The sequence below is a fragment of the Macaca nemestrina genome, chromosome 14 (assembly GCF_043159975.1).
Source record: "Macaca nemestrina isolate mMacNem1 chromosome 14, mMacNem.hap1, whole genome shotgun sequence".
NCBI classification, from domain to species: Eukaryota; Metazoa; Chordata; class Mammalia; order Primates; family Cercopithecidae; genus Macaca; species Macaca nemestrina.
The window spans coordinates 47916916-47937422 of NC_092138.1; the positions used below are offsets into that span (position 1 = coordinate 47916916).

At 36.1% G+C, this 20507-nt stretch overlaps 1 protein-coding gene and 1 long non-coding RNA gene across 4 annotated transcripts in view; one reads left to right on the forward strand and one right to left on the reverse strand.

The window, feature by feature from the left end:
- LOC105489065 (uncharacterized) overlaps positions 1 to 19098 on the reverse strand; it is a 40646-nt gene extending 21548 nt beyond the window's left edge. The window contains exon 1 of the long non-coding RNA XR_011612618.1: positions 19066 to 19098. This is a non-coding gene — a long non-coding RNA (uncharacterized lncRNA). The remainder of the gene's footprint in view (positions 1 to 19065) is intronic.
- Positions 1 to 20507, forward strand: part of LOC105489066 (ADAMTS like 1) — a 950014-nt gene that overhangs the window by 166971 nt on the left and 762536 nt on the right. The window lies entirely within an intron of this gene.

The following is a 20507-nucleotide window of genomic DNA, read 5'->3' on the forward strand; positions in this document are numbered from 1 at the left end:
CTACCCTTAAATAAAACACAGTGACCAGTGATTTGAATTCCATTGCCTGTGCTTGGTACAAATAATTTAGTGAGTTAAACAAAAAAAGCAAAATAAACAGCCAAAATCAATTTCTTTAAGAGCCATCATATAATCCTAAATCTGCTTAAAAGTTACATCAAAATCTCCCTAATGTTGCCTCTCAGAATTCCATGACTATGATAACTACATTCTTTCACCTACTGATGTATTGCCATAAAAATAGAACAGATATTATTAAACAGTAAGGTAAGAACCTGTAGTGTACACTCTGATACAATCACATATTAAATACTATCTTCAGTGATCGGTAACTGGGTTACTTTGGCTAGCTGATTTATGTGTACTTTCAAAAGCGTGTAAATGATTTTGTACAACAAGGATGGTTATAATTGACTAAAATGATGCTTATGACAATTTCTGTAAAAAGTGGGACAATGGCCCTTAATGAGGGATGACTAAGTCGTGTTTCAATTTTTCTTAGTATTAGCTTCATAGTTTTTGATTTCAAGTGCTTTGTAAACAGTGAATATTTCTTTTTAAAAAATGCTTTCCATATTCAGAACTTAAGATTTTGATGACTTATGATTGCTGATTGCTTGAAACTTTAAGAGAACTCAAACAATAACCTATTATATAACTCCGTAATCAACTCTGTTTTTGTAAAGTCATCTTCCAACCAACATTCTCATGAGGCTGAGTTAATTTTGTTATTATATGTTTAATTCTTGCTTTGCTTGACTTGGGTTAGATAGCCACCGTGTTGTATTAACTTTATTTTTGTGCTTTCATTTTTCTCATTTATCACACACTGTAGTTAATTTTAGTCATAACCTTTTCTTTACTCCCTCCCTAAATACTTTTAAAAATGCTTTCAGCCAGAAGTTTTTCATGTTTACTTTCATCTCAAAGAGCCATCTTCTGGAAAATTTAAGCAAAATATATTTAGCAATGAGTGTATTTTATGGAGGAAAAGAAACTGTTCATTTTTAAAGCAATTAAGTTTGTGCAGTAATTGATAAACTATAGTTTGGAAATATCCATGTATTTAGCTAGTTTTCAATGAAGAATTCTCCTAGGTCACTTAAAGTGAGATAATATGAAAGTGGTTAAGTTCTACAAATTGGCCTAAGTTCTCATAATTTTTAATTTTTTACACATAAATCTCTTCATAAAATATACTTTCTTATTAATAGATCTAGAGCCATGTGACTATGTAATTTTGGATTTGCATTTTATAACAGAAAATTTAAAGTTTTCTATTAGTAGACATGTTTGAGTTTAGGATATAGAAAGTTATTATAATTTAACAGTGGTTATTTTGGAATAGGTGAAATAATGGATATTTAAGTACTTTTTGATAATATTTTATGATTTTTCTGTAAAAAAGTAGAAAATGTCTCTTTTAAGTAGAAGAAACTAAGCAATTTGTATCAGCGTTGTGTTGCAACTACTAAGGTTCTTGGTCTTTTGCAATTAAAAGTTGCAGAACATACAAATAGTATTGGTCACTTACCTGTCTTTTGGATGAAATAGAAGGCGGTTGCCTATCTCAGGAATTTCAATAAGCAACAGTTTGTCCACACCTGATATCTTTGGGCCCTTTAACTTATATTAAACAATCAGCCCTGGAGGTACCATACTTCATGATCTCAAGATATATTACAAAGCTGTAGTAATTAAAACTCTACGTACTTGCATAGGGACAGACATATAGACCAATGGAACAGGATAGAGAGCCTAGAAATACACACATACAGGGTCAACTGATCTTTGATAATAGTGCCAAAAACACACAATGGGGAAAGGATAGTCTTTTCAACAAATGGCATTGGAAAAAGTGGATATTTATATACAAAAAAAAAGAAATTGTATCCCTATCTTCATATATAAAAATCAACTTTAAATAGATTAAATACTTAAATATAAGACTGGAAACTGAAAAATTTGTAGAAGAAAACGTAAGGGAAAGTCTTCATAACATTAGTTTTGGCAGTGACTTCATGGACAAGATACTAAATGCATAGGCAGCAAAAGGAAAATTAGACAAGTCACACCACATCACACTGAAGAGCTTTTACACAGCAAAGGGAACAATCAACATGGAGAAAATGCAACTTAAGGAATGGTAGAAAACATGTACACAAATTATATATTTGGTAAGGAGTTAAACTCCTACAACTCAATAGCAAAGAGACTAATAACCCAATTAAAAATAAGATAGGAACTTGAGTAGACATTTCTTCAAAGAATACATACAAATGATCAACAGGCATATGAAAAGATGCTCAATGTCAGTAATCATGAGGGAAATGCAGATGAACACTACACACAATGAGATAGGACCTCATACCTATTTAGGATGACTGTTATAAAAATGAAAGACAACAATGTTGGTAAGTTTGTGGAGAAATTGGAACCTTAGTACAATGTTGATAGGAATGTAAAATGGAGCAGCCACTGTGGAAAACAGAAAGGTGGTTCCTCAAAAAATTACACATAGAACTCCCATATGATCTAACAATCCTACTTCTGGGTATTTATCTGAAAGATATGAAATCAGGAGCTCAAGGAGTCGTTAGTATCCCCATGTTCACTGCACGATTAGTTATAATAGACAAGATATGGAAACAACCTAAATGTCTATCAACAGATGAATGGGTAAACAAAATATGGTGTATATACATCGTGGGATGTTATTCATTCTTTAAAAAGACGAAAATGAACCCAGGAGGCAGAGGTTGCAGGGAGCCAAGATCACGCCATTGCAGTCCAGCCTGGGTGACAGGAGTGAAACTGTCTCAAAAAACAAAACAAAACAAAAAATTTGTGACTCTGCCAGGTTTTGGTATCAGGATGATGCTGGCCTCATAAATGATAGACTGGATAAAGAAAAGTGGCACATATACACCATGGAATACTATGCAGCCATAAAAAAGGATGAGCTTATGTCCTTTGCAGGGACATGGATGAAGCTGGAAACCAGCGTTCTCAGAAAAAAACACAAGAACAGAAAACCAAACACTGCATATTCTCACTCATAAGTGGGAGTTGAACAATGAGAACACATGCACACAGGGAGAGGAACATCACATACTGGGGCCTGTTGTAGGGTAGGGAGCTAGGGGAGGAATAGCATTAGGAGAAATACCTAATGTAGATGATGGGTTGATGGGTGCAGCAAACCACCATGGCATGTGTATATACATGTAACAAACCTGAATGTTCTGTACATGTATCCCAGAACTTAAAAAAGAAAAAATATGGATGAACCTTGAGAACATTATGCTATGAAATAAGCCAGTCACAGAATGACAAATATGGCATGATTCCACTTGTAAAATAGTCAAACTCATAGAACCAGAGAGTATAATGGTGGTTTCAGGGTCTAGAGGGAGAGGAAATTGGGAATTGCTTATTAAGAGAATATATTTTCAGTCACGCAAGGTGATAAGCTCTAAAGATCTGTTGTATAACATCCTGCCTATAGTTAACAATATTGAGAGGTGCGCTTAAAAATATGTTAAAAGGGTAGATCTGTTAAAAGAGTAGAGCTCAGGTTAGATTTTTCTTACTATAATTTAGATTAAGTTTGGTAAAATACAGTGAAGAAGTTGTTACAGTGTTTTACCATTTGTTAGCACTTTCATTTTCAGTTTAAATGCTTGGTCATTAAAAATTACTTGTTAACACACCCATAGTATGTCTATTATAAAAAGGAAAAAGAAAATAAGTATTGGCAAGAATGTGAAGAAATTGCTGGTAGGAATGTAAGAGGTTGCAGCTCCGTTGCCAAAAAAAAGTATGCCACTTCCTCAAAAAATTAAATATAGAATTACTATGTGATTCAGGATTCTACTCCTAGGTATAAACACAAAACAATTGAAAGCAGGGACTCAAATAGATATTTATAAATGAATGTTCGTAGCAGCATTATTCACAATAGCCAAAACATGAAAGCATCTCATATCCACTGTTAGACCAATGAATAAACAAAATAGGGTATATACACTCAATAGAATATTATTCAGCCTTAAAAAGGAAATTCTGACTCATGCTGCAACATGGATGAACCTTGAAGACATTATGCTAAGTTAAATAATTCAGTCACCAAAGGATAAATACTGGATGTTTCCATTTATATGAGGTACCTAGAGTAGTAAAATTCAGAGACAGAAAATAGAGTGGCAGTTGCCAGAGGCTTGGAGGAGATGGGAAATAGAGAGTTAGCATTTAATAGGTACAGAGTTTCAATTGGGGAATATGAAAAAGTTCTGGAGCTGCATGGTGGCAATGGTTACAACAGTATGAATATACATAATACTAGAGAACTGTACACTTAAAAATGGTTTAAAATGGTAAATTATATGTATCTTTAAACACAATAAAAATAACCTGTAAAACTATTCCCATTCCTGCTTGACATTTAAGACCCTTTCCAACTTTATCTCTGCCTTCTCTCCTTCCTCCCCCTGGGGTTTTTCTTCCTGTTTTCTGATAGTTTTCTTGTTCCTCATAGCCACATGACCCTTCTTATTCTGGGCTGTGTACACTTGGAACACCCTTCATGTAGCTTCTCTCTCACTTGCTTTTCCAGGTTCTCCTCAATGGCACCTTCTCCATTAAGCTTTTCTCTCCAACTTGAAAGAATCTTTAGTTAAATAAGTAGCGTATGTGTGTGTGTATACCTAACATCTAATCAGCCAATTATTGGATATAAGTTGGTCGTCAACCATTAGCCCCACGGTACTGTTTTTTGTTTTTTGTTCTTGGTATCACTGACAAAATTTTTCACTTTAAGCAAAGTTGCTTACATAAAGTTTATATGGTGTCTTATTTTTGATTATATTATATCTTATTTATATGGTGTCTCTTCTTTGTTAGTGTTATTTTTTGGAAAGGGTCTTGCTGAAGTGTCATGATAACAAATTATTCATATTTTATAAAAAAAGGAACATCAAGGAGGCAAGTCTTTGAATTAATAAACCTATATAGAGCCTTGGATTTCACCCTGGCCTCTGGCTGTGCCCTTCTGAGATCTCTGAATGTGCCATTTAATTTCCCTCATCTTGGGGTTTTCTCTCTGTAAATCAGGACCTTCCTTGTACTATGGAGAATAAGCTGTAGCATCATCACACAGTGTCTAGGACACTAAGACGTTAGAGTCAGTGACATTTGGGTCCTGATACAGTCTTTACATTTAGCTGTGGATCCTTATCCATGTCACTTCATTTTTTTGGATTCTTAGTTTTCTCACATGAAAATGAGGATAGCCATCACAGTGAACTTATAGAGCAGTGTGGCTATGGGTAACTGATGAACACAGTATGCTATAAAGAAGTAAAGGAGGATTATAATTATTATAGCATGGTCCCATCCATCTAGTAGCAAGAGAGTCCTTGTGCCTAAAATGATGAATAAGAAAACAGAGCAGCACGGGTATTGTGAGGGAGTGAGTGGTATGATCAGTGAATGCTAGAGAGGCTGCAAGGAAATCACAAAGGTCGGAAACAAGCTTTTAATTTTAAGGAATCTCATGAACTTCTCTCTTGATTACACTCTTTGGGAATGGTCTGTGTCAGTTTCTAATTCTAATTTGATATTTTATCTGATATTTTTGTTCATCCGTAGATACATCTGGGATACTACATCCCCAAGCAGCTTGGGATTACCTGAAAACATAATCATTCAAAAAATGTTTGCTTGGCATTGTCTGTATTTGGGGCTTGGCTCTGGGGAAAGTGAAATGAATAAGACATTCACTTTAGGTCATGGATCTCTCAAGACAGTTGGGGAAGACAGACACACAAAAAGACAATTGTAGCTCAACATCACAAAAGCTATAAGGTACCCAAGACTTTCAGAGTACAGGAGAGATAGAGATTGTCTCTCTGGGAATGTGAGGAAGGCTTCACAAAGGAAGTGACATTTTTATTGGGTCATGAAGGATGAGTAGAAAGTATCAGGCAGAGAAAATGACTCCAGCAATATAGTTGAATGAGGGAAATGTGTGTACACATACACATGTATTTGCTTCAAAGTCAAACATGAATTATTTTGGGGATTATCTTCTGTCTTTGGTCCATACCACTGCTTCTTTTTTTCTTGATGTGGATAATTGAGAAATGACTCCAATGATACAGGAATAAGCTCTTGTGCCTGGCGTTTGCAGTTTGGATTTTCCCAGTCTTTCCCCAATACTTGTGGTCCGAAAGTTCCTAGTAGAGAATTTTTCATTTGCTCCAGAATCCCCCAGTTTCACCTCCCACAAAGATAGTCTGGTCAGGATACTTTGGGGCCACCAACATAATAAAAAGTTGCCAAAATAAATGTTTTCCATCAAGACTTCACACTTGCACTTAATGAAATAGACATTTTTCAAACTGTTTCTTTAGAGCTAAGTTTTTCTTTAAGATTTGTAATGAAAATATTTCATGACCTGTTGACATATTCATATGGTGATTTTCAAAAGGCAGATTTCATTTACAAAATGGACTTGGCAAAAAGTAGGAATATTTGGGAAGTTGAACAAGGCTGTTGACAGGGAAAATTGGGGCTGAATCATGACTAACATTGTTTTGCAGCTGTGCCATTTTTAAAGAGTGACCAATGGGATGGAGTTTATGGAGGCCTCATGGTAATAATGCTGAGATTGGCAGTTAATGGCCATTCATAGTGGAACTGCATAGGTAGCAGCTGACAAGTAGAGAAAATACGTTCCTGTAATGGATTTTTTTTTTCTGCAAATGCCAGGAAAGTGATAGAAGAAATACTATTTAGAAGAAAGATAGTAAAGAAAAAAAAATCTGCAGTATTTTTCAAAGGAACAGATTAAAAAATCAGAATTTTTTCTTTGAATTCTTAGCCCTATATTTTCTTTATCCTTCATTATCTCATTCAGTTAGCTCTTTGGCTAGTTGACTAACAGATACGTAATTTTTTTAAATGCAGACGGTTTAGAATAGAATATATATGCTGTGTACTCCCCCCACTCCGTGGTTGAAAATTAACAAGGAGTGTTCGAATTCAGACGGCATAAGGCCTCATTGGAAATAGTCCTCAAAATTAACTCAACTATTCTTTTAGGTTTGTGAAATTTATATTAGGACTATCCTCATTTTCCTAAGCTTCTATTCCTCATATCAGTAAGCTAAGAGGTTATTAAGAAAAATATAAATATTATTACTTAGAGTTACATAATAACAAATGTAACTATAAAAATCTAGTAAAATTCTTTAGGAACAGACTCTCCTAAAGTTTTTAGCCATCCCTGGGAAGGGTTTCAAAAGATTTGGCCAAGAGCATGGTATTTGAGCTTTGGTCTTGGAAGAGAAAGAAATCACTTTTCACTGAGGAAGAGATCACACAAAGCTTCTTGAAAAGCTGGTGTTTGAACCAAGCTTTAGAGAGGGTAAGTGGGGCTGGATAAGGGCAGGGCTCACTAGTGAAAGAAATACGGGAAGATCATTGTGCAATGGGGCAGCTAACTCTAAGAGGAGAGGAAATGAGGTAGGTCATTGTTAAGTCAAGCCTGGTCGTTGGAAAGTAAGGAGCTCCCAGGCAGAATTCTAGGTTTGGGAGTTGATGCATCATTTCATTTTGTCAGACACTAGGACACTAATGAGAGAGTAGTTTTGGTTGGATAATGTACCCGGAGTAGATTTCAGAGGCTAGAAACTGGAGGTTAGAAAACCTATGAGTAATAGCTACCATTATTGGTTGCCTGTTAAATGCCACTCACCGTGATGTAGACTTTTAATGTATTCTTTCAAACCCTTTCAAGAATTTACCTCCATTTTACAGATGAAGAGACTGAGACCCAGGGAGAAATGAATAAGACATTGACTTTAGGTCATGGATCTCTCAAGACAGTTGGGGAAGACAGACACATAAAGAGACAATTGTAGCTCAACATCACAAAAGCTATAAGGTACCCAAGACTGTCAGAGTACAGAAGAGATAGAGATTATCTCTCTGGGAAGGTGATAACCTCCTTTCTGTGGCTACTCTGTGTCTGGTCAGCGACAGGCTAAAACTAGTTGGCTTTATCTGCCTCTATCTCTGCGCCCTGATTACACACCATATATACTGCCACTATGTAAACTTCTCAGTTATGTGTGTAGTATTACAGTTCTTTGTCCTCTTCCTTCCTCCTTCCCCCATACACTCTTCACTTATGCATTTTAGATCTGTCATCCGTTGTGTGTACAGGACATTTTGTGTATGGCATCTGTGAGCCACCACACCCAGCCCTCTGGTTTTCTTATAGATGACTCTGTCTCATTTCATCAGGTTCAGCCAAATGCCACCTAAACCTAAGCATAATCAGTGGTTTTGTCTTCTAAGTACTTTCTAATTGCAACCTCCGCCTCCTGGGTTCAAGCGATTCTCCTGCCTCAGCCTCCCAAGTAGCTGGGACTACAGTTGTGTGCCACCATGCCCTACTAATTTTTTTTTTGTATTTTTAGTAGACACAGTGTTTTACCATGTTAGCCAGGATGGTTTTGATCTCCTGACCTCGTGATCTGCCCGCCTCAGCCTCCCAAAGTACTGGGAATACAAGTGTGAGCCACTGCTCACATAATCAGGGTTCCCTCTCAAAAATATAAAGACTAGAATTAGAATGTTCAATCATATCTTTTACCTGCCTTCCTCCTTCCTGTCCCTCTATGTAGGTCACGTGTTTAGTGTTTAGATGTAGACCTTTGATGCTAAATGGGTGGTTCATAGATGCAGCTTAGAGTGACACCTGGGAGCTAGTTGCAAATGCAGATTCTCAGACTCCACCTGAGACCTTCTGAATCATAATCTATCTTTTAACAAGATGCCCAGGGGAAGTCATCATCTTACACACATGCTCTGATGAAAACACTGCATCAGAATAGGGCTCACAGCCAACAGATCACACACAAGTACCTACATGCAGAGATTTAAACTAATGGATTTAAATATATTTTGATGGTTTTCAATCCATTTTAATTATCACAGTGTTGAAAGTTCAAATTGGCCAGGGAGCAACTCCATCAATTTGACATGCTCTTAGTAGTCCCTGATAAGTTTTTTTTTTTTTTTTTTTTTTGAGAGGGAATCTCGCTCTGCCACCCAGGCCGACCTTGGCTTACTACAACCTCCACCTTCCAGGTTCCAGCCACTCTCCTGCCTCAGCTTCCCAAGCAGCTGGCATTACAGGCACATGCCATCAAGCCTGGCTAATTTTTGTATTTTTAGTAGAGACGGGGTTTTGCCATGTTGGCCAGGCTGGTCTCAAACTCCTAACCTCAGGTGATCCACTCGCCTCAGCCTCCCAAAGTGCTGGGATTACAGGTGTGAGCCACCGTGGCGGCTATTCTCTGATAAATTTCTTAGTGCTGGTCTGACAACGTATTTCAGTCTCGTCTTGCATAATTCTTGCCCCAGTCCTGGAATCAGACATTTAAGAAGTCCTGGTTTCTTTTAGTGGGAAGTGGTATTTTAAGATCCAAATCTGAGAGTTAGCAATGCCTACTGCTACTGGGTTGGCCATTGTTTCTAAGCCTCCTGAATGGGGAATATGAGTTCATTTTGTTATTTTTTTATTCATATTCAGGACTATGGACCTTTTTATTTGGTCTTGTCTGTATTGTAACTCTTTCCTTCCTTTCTTGTTGTCAGGAGCATAGGGGATAATTGTATCAGACTTTCCACAGTCAGTCAATTACATTCTTTCTTATCCTTTATTATACAACAACAGTCTCAGTAACAATACTAATACTACCACTCCAATATGACAGTATCATGTAAGTAATATGGCATGTACTACTTTTTTGGTCAGCTGCTTTTACTCAGCATGTTTTTTAAAACATGTAGAATTGTTAAAAATGTTGCATATATAATGTGCATATTCAGTGAATGATAATGACAATGACTAAGTATATAGTAATTACCATATTCCCTTCTTTATCTCACTCTTAGTTCTATCAATAAATGTATATTTAATGTTTACCAGCAATTTTTATTTCAACATTTCTTTAGACCAGCATTGTCTAATGGAACTTTCTGCAGCGATGGAAATGTTCTGTAACTATGCTGTTCAATATAGTAGCCACTGACCCATAGGGTGGCTCTTGGTACCAGTCTGTGGCCAGAGTGGGGGATGGGCGTGGTGGAGATTCCTGCCGTATTGGATAGTGCACTTCAGATGTTTTGGTTATGTGAAGCATGTTCTCTATCACATTCTTCAGAATGGGCTCATGGGATCAATAGTTCCTAATGCTTTTTAAAAATCATCTTTTTCTGAAGTATACTTTATTTAAAATGCAAACATTAAGAGTTCACTTTTGTAGGTTTTGACAAATATCTGTATTCCATCATCACCATCCAAATCATGAGTAGATCTTTTATGTCACCCTAGAAACTTCTCAAGTGCTCCTTCAAGTTAATTCCTTATTTCCTCTTCCCCAAATAACCATTGATAAGATTTCTGCCACTATAGATTAGTTTTACCAACTCTAGAACACATATAAATAATATGGTATATACTACTTTTTTTGTCATCTTAGTATGCTTTTAAATCAACTTTGTTGAGGTATAATGTACATATCATAAAAGGCATCCATTTTAAGTATGCTTTTGGATGAGATTTGTTAAATGTATTCATCTTTGTATCAGATATACTGTCAAGATACATGACAGTTCCATCATCAAAATATAGTCCCTTGTCCACCTTCTTAGTCAGTTACCCATCCCCATTCCAAGCCAACGTTGATCCCCGTTCTAAGCTAACGTTACTAGATTAATCTCTTCTAGAGTTTCATATACATGGAATCATGTGGTATGTACTCATTTGGTTCTGGTTTCTTTGGTGTAGGATAACATTTTTGAATGTTGTGTGTATAAATATTGCTGTGTAGCATTCTATTGTAGGCATATATTACAATTTGTTGATCTATTCATCTTTTGATAGATATTTGCGTTTCTGGATTTTGGCTATTTCTGAGATTTTAGCAGTAACACCGCTATTAACTTCAGCGTACAACATTCTGGCTGCCAAAAATTTCCGTTTTGCTTAGGTAAATCCCTAGGAATAGAATTTCTGGGTCATATGGTAACTGTATATTTAACTTTATAAGAAACTTCCAGTGTATTCTTCAAAGTCATTACACTGCTTTATCTGCAACCAGAATTGTATAAAAGTCTGGGTGCTCCACATCCTTGTTAATACTTCGTATGCTCTGTCTTTACAGTTTTCATCAATCTAATGCAGTGTACAATTTTCATCAATCTAATGCATATCTCTCATTATGGTTCTAGTTGGCATTTTCCTGATTAATAATGTTGAGCATCTTTGTAGAGTATTTGTAGCTCCTTTTGTGAGACTTTTACAGAATGTTTACATTTAGTTCTTATCTTCCCATTCCTAGGTTGTAAAGATTCTTTGTATATTCCAGTACAAGTTCTTTGTCAAACATATTTGTTCACTTTTTTCTCTTCTATGGTTATTGTTTTGAGTGTATATACTGAGAAATCTTTGCATTCTCCCAAAATGGTGTGGATTTTCTCCTATGCTTTTTCCAAAAGTTTTATAGTTTTTAGCTTTTAGGTTTAGGTTAGTGATCCATTTTGAATTAATTTTTATATACAATGTAAATTAGAGATCAAGGTTTATTTTTTCTCCAGATTGATACACAGTTTTTACAGAAACATTTATTGAAAAGATGATCCAATCTCCCATTGAATTACAATAGCCTTTGTAAAAAATAAATTACGGGTATTTTCTGGAATTTATTTTGTTCTATTTATCTGTATGTTTATCTTTATTCTAATACTATATTGACTTGATTATACAACTTTGTAATAAGTATTGAAAACAGGTAGTTTGACTTATCCAACTTTGTTCTTCCTTTTTCAAGACTATTTTGACTGGTTTCTTTGCATTTCCATATAAGGTTTATAATCAGTTTATTCATTTATAAAAAGGAAATTTTAACAATTTTGGGTCTTCTGATTCATGGACATGATATATCTTTATTAAAATGTAGATCTTTAATTTATCTTTGCATTGTTTTGTGGTATTCAGTATACAGAACTGAGAACTCTTGTTAAATTTATTTCAAAGCTATGATAAGTGGTATTGTTTTAAATTGCATTTTCCAAATATTGTTGCTAGTCTAGAAACATGTAATTGATTTGCATATATTGACCTTGTATTATGCAACTTTGCTAAATTAACTTACTAAATCTAATTGCTTCGGAAGATCCTTGAGTGTTATCTGCAAACCATGACATGCTAACAACTTCATTTCCTGTCTGTAAGCCTTTTATTTCTGTGTCTTGCCCTATTTCACTGGTTAGAATTCTGGGCACTTTCTTTGTGCCTCTCTCTACTTTCTGGTGTCCTACCCTAAGGATTCCAGCCAATTCACCTACTTTGAATTCTGATCCATGCATTGTAATCTCATCAGGACCACAGTGCTTAGCTAGGACTCCAACTCACTGAACTACAATAGAGAATTGATAAATGTCCTTAAACAAAGATCCATGTCAATTCTGGGGCTCACTTTGTGAGTTTCTGTCCCCTAAGGATTATAGTTTTGTGCTGTCTGTTGATTAATGTCTGAAGAGAGTTGCCTTATATATTTGATTCAGTTTTGTCATCTATGGTGGGAGGATTAATCTGCTTATTTCATCCTATCTAGAAGAAGTCCATTGCATGAGTTTTTGCAGGTTGACAGCAGTTTTTTTTTTTTTAATTGTTGTTGTTTGTTTGTTTTTGGTGCCCTTTATATTTGGAGATCAGCTTTGCTGGATATAAAAGCTTTGGCTTACATTATCTGTCCTTGAGTATTTAAATATATTACTCCATTTTTGCCTGGGGTGTTGCTCTTGAAAAATCTGATTATAGTCTCATTTTCTTTTGCAAGTAAGTCACTGGCTGTTTTTGCTTTCCTGCAAATGGAATATATGTGTATATATATACACACACACACACACATATACATATATACACACACATATATATTTATATAAACACCCAGTAATTGTACTAGGCTATGCCTTGGTTTTGGTTGCTCTGGAGGTTCATATTCTCAGATATGGGGTGTTACATTTAATATGAAACTTCTTTTTTTTAATTCCAGAAATTTTTACAAATACAGTTTTAGTGTTTTTTTTCTGTTCCTTTGTATTTATTTTCTTCAGGGACTAAATCTGTATATTGAAATTTTTTTTACCTGTCTTCAATATTTGTCCCTTTCTCTTGAATCAGTTTTCTTTCTTTCTTCCTTTCTTTTTCATTTTTTAAAGTTCCCTCCTTTTCACCTTCTTTTTATGAAGGCATGTTCCTTTTAAGTTAGTTTTATTTCTGATATAATTATTCTTCTGTTTCTAATTGTTTTCTGAGTGCAATCACTTCATTTCTGAGTTTGTCTAATTCAAACTTGATATCCTTTATGTATTGTTTCATTTTCTTAATATTATTTAGGCTGTTTTTATACAGATTGTTACAGTTTCAGACTGTTCTGTGGACATGTCCTTCAGACTTTTCTTGTCTGTAGGAATATCAATCAGTCCTTGTTCTTTTTGGTTTTCAGTAACTTTGCTTGGGAGTTGGCCACATTATTTTTATGTTACTCATTTGTATGTGAAATTTGTTTACCCAAACTTTTTTTGTTTTTGTTTTTGAGAGACAGTCTTGCTCTGTCACCCAGGCTAGAGTACAGTGGCATGATCATGGCTCCTTGCAGCCTGGAACTCCTGGGCTCAAGCAATTCTCCTGCCTCAGCCACCAGAGTAGCTAGGACTACAGGGTGTATATGCCTTGACTTTAAAGGATGGGCCACCATGCCCGGCTAATTTCCCTGAACTTTCAGAAGGATCCTTGCATCAGAGTAGTTTTTCAAGTTCACAGAGCTCCATATTCTGTTATTTGTTCATAGAAACTTGATTTCTGAAATTTCCTGAGTCTATTCCCCTCCCTGTTTTTTTTCTGGACCTTCTCTTTACTTCATCTTTGTTTTCCTTTTTCTGTTAAATTTTGATTCCACTCCTAGTAGTTTCTTTTCAATGTGGATCCGTGACCTATAAGGGAGTCCTGGCTGTTTAGTTTTGAATATCACAGGTGCCATCCTGCCCCAGCCACTTCATACCTTACCAGGAACTGGTTATATTCATTATTATTGGATTGGCCAGACATTTTCAGTATCAGCTTCTGTTCTGAAATTGACCTCCCGTGTTTTCCAGTAAACACCTGTTGGGTATTTTTGAAATTACTCTTTTACGAGTTTCAAATGTCCTCATTTTTTTTTTTTTTTTGCACTGCCATGACCCATACAAACACTAATACCTTTCCAGTTTTTTGGCTCTTGATGGCTTGTCCTCACCTGATTTGTGGGGATATGCTGTCACCTACTTTTGTTGTATATGTTGTCTGTGGGATTTCTTTTCTTTTTCTTTCTCTCTTCTATTTTGATACATTGTCTCTTAAAGACCAGCCTAGTTTTCACCATCTTTCTAGAAGTCCTACATAATACTTTTAAGAGAAGTAGATTCTAATTTAAATGAAATACAGATGAATGCATTGAAAATGGATTATGTAGGTTGAGCATGGTGGCTCATGCCTGTAATCTCAGCATTTTGGGAGGCTGAGGCAGGCAGATCACGAGGTCAAGAGGTCGAGACTAGCCTGACCAACATGGTGAAACCCCGTCTCTGCTAAAAATATTTAAAAATAAGCTAGGCGTGGTGATGCGTGCCTATAATCCCAGCCTCTCAGGTGGCTGAGGCAGGACAATTGCTTGGACCCAGGAGGTGGAGGTTGCATTGAGCCAAGATTGCACCACTGTACTCCAGCCTAGGTGACAGAGTGAGATTCCATCTCAAAAAAAAAAGAAAGAAAGAAAAAAGAAAAAGAAAATGGATTATGTGTCTTGAAAAGTTTGAAAAAATTTTCCCCTGGTAGAACATTCCCATCAAAATATCTGTTAGTTGAGCCCCTTCCCAGCAAAGGTCCTGGGAAGGAGGGTTACTCTGAACTTAGATCGGAAAGAGACAAGGGCAAAAGATGGAGGCCTAGGAGATGAGAGATAAGGCACTGTAGATAATTGTTGCAGGTAGGATTGAGTAAATGTACTAAGTTCGAGTAAGAAGATGTGGTAGAGAATCCAGCTGGTCAGAAAAAGAAAGGAAGAGCGGCTGGCCCTCGGCTCTAGTGTGCGCATGCAGGTGTGCGTGTCTTGACTTTAGATCAGAGGATGGGATTGCTCTCTCACATTGGTGTTTCTTCTTGGTGAGAAGGTTGGTTCTGCTTATAGGTGTAAACAGTGGTGATAGGGATGTCAGAGGTAGATAAACAAAACTTACTGTATGCAGGGCAAGGACAGAAATTTTCATTTAGCCTCCGTGTGTGGGCATATTTTTATGTTTCTTTTATGTTGTTCTTTGAGTACCTTTTGAGAAAGGTGTTACTTAATAATATTTTCAAAAAAAACATGTCTGTTTTTGAATATGCTAGAGACACTCCTTAAAAGTATGCCATTTGAAATCCTTATGAATGTTAACTTGCTGTCTTCTAACCTAAGTTGATCTTTTCATACATTCAAATTTCTTTAAAGTATTTCAAGGTTTTTTTCTGCCACTTGTTTCTTTCTATTTATAATTTTGTTCAATGCTTTTAACAATTTATTTTATTTATAATTTAAAGTGTTTGTCTATATGCTTAATTAATTTATTTCTGAAAATATTATTTATCCAGTGCCTGAGATACAGACATGGTATTTTTCTTGTATATCAAGGTCTTATCTTTTGAATTATATACAAATATGGCAGTTCACAAATATTTCAAAAATGTGTTCAGCATGAGAAGAGGGTCTTGGTTCAGTTAGTTAATGGTCACTTCTACTTGAAGGATTCAGAAAAGTCCACGAAATAGTTAAAATTGGAAAATGTCTTGGACGATGAGTAAGATTTTGACCAGCAAGATATGGGAGTAGGTCATGAAGAAAGAACAGAGTGAACAATCCAACAGGAGGGCTGGTTTGTACAAAGGTACCAAGGGAGAAATCATGGAGTGTGTTCAGTCAATACCAAATAGACCCGTTTTTCTGTCTGGCATGTAAAAGGAAGTTACAGAGATTAGTCTAGAAAGCTTATAGCGATGATCAAGGAATGAATGGCAGGTAAAGGAATTTGTACTTAGCTTTGTAGATACAGGCAGCTTTCAAAAGTTTTGAAATAATAGACTTGTATAATCAGAGCTAGAAGATGATTCGGTGTGGAGGGTCGGTCAGAGAGGAAAAAAATCCAGAGATGAAGAGCCCAGTTATGACACTAACTTGATTATGACAAAGCTGTTATTTCTGTTTACATTTGAACTGATACCCTTGACTCTTAGTATTCTCTCCTCCCGATACATGGGTACTTATGCCACTTTTATATATGTTGTCTGAAAAGTAGACTGTTTAGTGAGAAATGGTTTCTGTATATTCCTCAGGATTTTATAATAAGCAAAGATGCCAAAAATTTCCAGGATAAAGAGATCTTTGGTGATAGGTAACAAATTAGATTGCAGAATGTTAGAAAAACACTTTTTTTTCATTGAAAATTAAAGACATCTGGGCTCTTCATTGTACATATTTTACATGCTCAGGAGTAGGCCAGCTGATGAGTTTAGGGACAATTTGTAGCAAAACATATGACTTTTTAAGTTTATTAGATGGTACATATATTTTTAGAGTCAGGGTTAGATACTTATGACTATGTTTTCTCAAGAGATTATAATCTTTTCAGGGGATTTTTATGATGTCAAGAAGATGAACATATTTTAAGAAATAATCTAAGGAAAATAAAAGAGCTCACTTTTTTTTCTCTTTATTCTTAGGCCAGCATATGAATTTCTGAAAAGTAGATACAAAACCATCCCAGTTTCTTATAGCAAGTGGGCATTACAGGATTATATGCTCTGCTTGAACAACAAGTTTTAAGGGTGAGAACTGCATATTTTAGGCTTACTAGCTATAAAGTATCTATCATTGTAGGCTTATTATAGCATTTGAGTGCCTGCTATAAAAACAGCAATGTTGTATGTGATATGAGGAATTTTTTTTTGAAGTGAAATTTAGGTCTTTCAACCTATATTCCATGGAATTCTACTCAAGAACTTAAAAACTGGAAGGGACTTTAAACATCTTCTAGGCCTTTGTTTCTGAATGTGTGCTCTGTGGAGCACTAGACCCATAGATGGTCTATAAATAAGAATTTCTGAGGAATTGCTGCATGCTACGCTCTTCACTTTGGAGATGTGTATACTGATATCTCTGATGTATTAGCATATTGCAAGTCCTGAGATTTTCCTAGTGTGTATTTTCCTAGTGTCAAAACCAGTTTGACATTTTATAACCCAGAGATTCTCAAGGTTACTTGATCATGTGTGTGTGTGCACATATACAATTAAATAGTAACATCCTTGCAGAACTCATATTGTTTGAAATATGCTTGGGGAACTAATTGTTCAATCTCTTTATTTCATGAAAAGCCGAGGCCTAGGAATATTTATTAATTCTCTGCAGGCCACACAACTCTTGACAGAGTTGTGAACAGTATCTCCCAGTTTCCAGATCTCTTCTCTGCTGAATGATCTTATGTGATATACCACTAGCAGTGTAGTCACAATCTCATTTTTCCCTCTCTAGTTACTGCGTGCTTCCCTTCCACTGATGAATTTTTCACCCAAATAGAGGGACGAAGTCAAGGATGAGCAATTCCATCGTAACCGCAAAGCCTTGGACTTGGTTATACGGTGTTTAGTGCTGAAGGGACTGGAGCCTCCGTCATTTCCATTTTAGCTCTTTTCCTTTCTTTTCCTGGTCTGCCAGCTTCCAATCACCACCAGTGCTGCCCATAACCTGCAGGTGGCCATTCTTGGGGTGTTGGGCTACCTCTGGGAGCTAAACAGTAGGTACACATGGAGATAGAGAATGGAATAATAGACACCAAAGGCTCCAAAAGGCAGGAGGGATGGATGGTAGGGAGGGATGAAAAATTACCTGTTGGGTACAATGTACCCTCTTCTGGTGATGGGTGCACTAAAAGCCCAGACTTCACCACTATGCAACATATCCTTGTAACAAAACTGCATTTGTACCCCCTAAATCTAAAGAAATTTAAATAACAATAATTTTTAAAGAGCTGAAATGTAATCAGTTATTCAATTCAATCATTCCATTATTCAAATATTCAATTTGCAAGTCACTATTACCCTAAGCTTTCTTTATCTTACCCGTGTCTACTGGCCATTTTATCACCTACATGAGGCTTCAAACTAAGGGTGGACTGGAGAAAAGTGAAATAAATCAGACTTAATGAGGTAAGTTAGAGATTACTCAGTAACTATGCCCCTAAAAACATTTATTTTTAAGAAAGAGGTCAAGGCCATATGTATAAACTAAAAAATAAATACCCTCTAAAAATAATTCATGGGAGAGAGTAGAAAGAGAGTACTGTGAGTCAGAAACTCAGTTCTGTTCTAGGGTCTACCCCTAATGAGACGTGTAAATTTGTACAGGACACCCTCTCTGCTCTTGGTTGTCTCACCTGTAAAACAAGTGAAGTGGAATATATGCTCTCTGAGTTTCCTTCTAGCCATAACTTTCAGTGACTCTATGATCCACAAGTGTTGATTATCCATGACCTGATTGCTATGGATAATCAGAACTTGGCTATACTTGTTTAGACTGACAGCATCTTAAAGGAATAGCCTAGAAAGAGAAGGAAAAGCTGAATCTCTGGAACATCTCTGACACTTGCCCAACCAATGACCAGTTCATGTTTTCACAATCTTTCAAGTTATGCCTTTTACTGTTTTACTTAATATTGCAAAATTGAAATCACCTTATTTTGATGGAGCATTTCTAAGCCCCTTATTGTATAAGATATCATCTTCTTAATTTCTGGAGTGTTTTGGCCTAGAGAGAAAAATAGGGTACTTGAAAGAATATTATTGTAGTGGAGAAATCACATAGAAACAAGAATGCAGAAAGTAAACTAGCCCCACAAAGAGTGCTTTGAAGACCTTACCAGTAATGCCAAATGCAATAAAGGTCATGGGGCTGTTTCCATGGCGAAGATGTTGTAGAAAGATACAACCTCACTAGAATGTATACATAGACATAATTCTATTTAACTTAGTGACATCTTATACTGCATAGTCACTTTTCCTTTTGGGAAAACCATACTGACAAATTAGTCAAGTAATTCCCTCTGGAGAATAGAACAAAAAACACAGGCCCACTGTACCATGTCAGGGTTCTAAAAATTAGGAAGACTCGTCAAACAACTCAGCTGAAGAATAGGTTTAGTTATAGCAGTTGAATGCTCAGTTCTGCAAAAGATTATTCTGCAACATCAATCAGGAGATTATTTTATATACAGATGTTTCTTATCTTTGAACTCCTAGGGTGACTCTCATCACCTCCTTTCATCCCTGGGAGCTTCTTGCTCTGCTTGTTTAAAGTTACCCAGTCTATCACTAAGCAGGCAAGTGAATAGTGGTATGTGCTTGAGGGAAAGGGGAGTCACACTGTTTAAGGCAGGCAGCTCGCTTTGGCCCCCTAACTTGCATCTTGTTCTCCCTGCTTCTGAATGAAAGCAGCTAACTAAGGGAGAGCGTGAGCCTCACATGAATAGACATTTGTTTCCAGATACAATGCTAAACTGGCATTGCTGGCCCGTGCTGTTTTGCATCAGCAGATGCTTTAAGAATGCAGTGAAAACATCTTATAAAGTGAAAACCTATCATTTGTAAAGCTGCAAAGAGAGAGCTTTGTTTGCCCACATAGCATTTCTCAATGGAACCCCTGAGGCCATGGGTTTTTCAGGACAAGTTTCAACTCTGCTTAGCACACATTTATTGTGCTAAGGAAAAAAGGCCCAAATAAGCAGGGCATACTATTGTGAATCTTGTAAAGACAGCCTGAGTTTAAGATCTCTGTCTATCTTGCTTTAAACTAGAGCCAATTCACAATTACCAATGATCAAAATAACAGAGTATAGACAAATTAAAATGGAATCTACGTAATCTCTTCTTGACATTGAAAATGCCACCCTCGCCTTCACTTACTTAGTTATTTTCAACCAATAACAAGAGTAACTTACAAATATCTAATGCTTTATCAGAACAGCTGACAAATAGCAGCAATTGTACATTTGAGTTGCATCTTTTAGATGAGGTTCTAGCCAGCAGGAAAAATGGTCTAAGTTTAGATGATAAGAATGGGCCTGAGTGTCTAATTACTGTATAATCAAATAGACTGCATATTGCCAACACCACGTATTAAAAGGGTAATATTTCACAGATACCTGGTAATTCCCACATCAAAACTTACTTTATTGACTAACAAAAATAGACTGTAGACCACATAGATTGGGGCTTTTTTATGTAACATCTTCAAGCCACTTTGGGAATAGTCTTTCATTTTTATTTATCATTCTTCCCTTTTGTCTTTTATTATATCTGTTAT